Source organism: Alligator sinensis, unplaced genomic scaffold (genome assembly GCF_000455745.1).
Source record: "Alligator sinensis unplaced genomic scaffold, ASM45574v1 scaffold575_1, whole genome shotgun sequence".
Lineage (NCBI taxonomy): Eukaryota > Metazoa > Chordata > Crocodylia > Alligatoridae > Alligator > Alligator sinensis.
This window is the reverse complement of record NW_005842051.1, coordinates 1,591,914-1,593,339: the sequence shown is the minus strand read 5'-3', so window position 1 is coordinate 1,593,339 and position 1,426 is coordinate 1,591,914.

Below are 1,426 nucleotides of genomic sequence, written 5' to 3'. Positions count from 1 at the left end.
GATTGGGAAAAGGTAGCACAAGCCTGTGAGGTATGTGCCAAGGAAAAATGCCATTGAACCAAACATCAACTTGGGGCTTTCAACACTTCGCAGTTTCAAGCGGGAAAGGTCTGGCAAGTAGATCTGCTTGGCCCCCTCCTGGGGTCTAAACCGCCAAATAAGGGGTTAGTCATTGTTGATCTGGGGACGCGTCAGTTACATGTCATCCCCTTATGAAAGAGCAATGCCACTGCTGTTGTCTCTGCCTTAACTGCTGCATTTGCCGCCTGGCAACCTCCTCATGAAATTCAGTCTGATGGAGGACCCCCTTTCAACTCTAGCACTCTGGACAAATTCGCTCATCTTCATAATGTCACATGGCATCTTCATCTGCCATACCACCCACAATCTAATGGCGTCGTGGAGAGACATATCGGCTTATATAAAGAACAACTTCGTCTCAAGGGAGGAGGGACGTACAAAAATTGGACTAAGTATAATCACGACGTCCTCATTTCATTAAACATTTCAAAGCCACTATGGAACGAGACTAACACCAAAAAAACCTCTACCTTGGGAACCTAAATTTCAATCAAATGAGTTAGTATGGGTTTCAATACCACACCCTCATCAATCTCATCCACAGGTCTACAAGGGAGTAGTTCAACGGTCGGAACAATATCCTAACACCTATTCTGTCTTATTAGAAGAAAAGCCCGATCGTCCCTCTATTATCGCTCACCACAACTGGATGACTCGCTGCTCACCCAGTTTCCTTATAGTGAACTCGATTACGGTTTTCTCTTGTTTCTTTTGTGTTTCCTTACAGGTCTGACCGTAACGAAGCAGCAATCTACAGCTACTCGATCACTAGATCCACCAAGCACCAAATCACAGCACCTTAAGTCAACGCAGCAATGGCCGCTGCGGGGACACCAAGACGGCGAATGTTCGCTGGGTTAGAACTTGTTCTTACATTGCTTCTTTCCCGTTTCTGCTGTGGTGCTTTAGTCAAACCAGTTGTTGATCCACACGTAACAGCAGTTTGGGGAAAGGATGTCACATTGAAGGGCATAATTAATGTGAATAATACCGTAGTACAGATTTCATGGGAAAAGTTGCAGGGTAAAAATAGAACTTGTTCTTACATTGCTTCTTTCCCATTTCTGCTGTGGTACTTTAGTCAAACCAGTTGTTGATCCACGCGTAACAGCAGTTTGGGGAAAGGATGTCACATTGAAGTGCATAGTTAATGTGAATAATACCATAGTACAGATTTCATGGGAAAAGTTGCAGAGTAAAAATGCACAGACTATTGTTGTACACCATCCTGAACATGGGTTTTCTGTTCAAGGAAAATACCATGAAAGAGTGGCATTTAAAAACTCTTCGTCCAGTGATATAACAATCAACCTAAACAATGTGAGCTTCTCTGATGCAGGAAAGT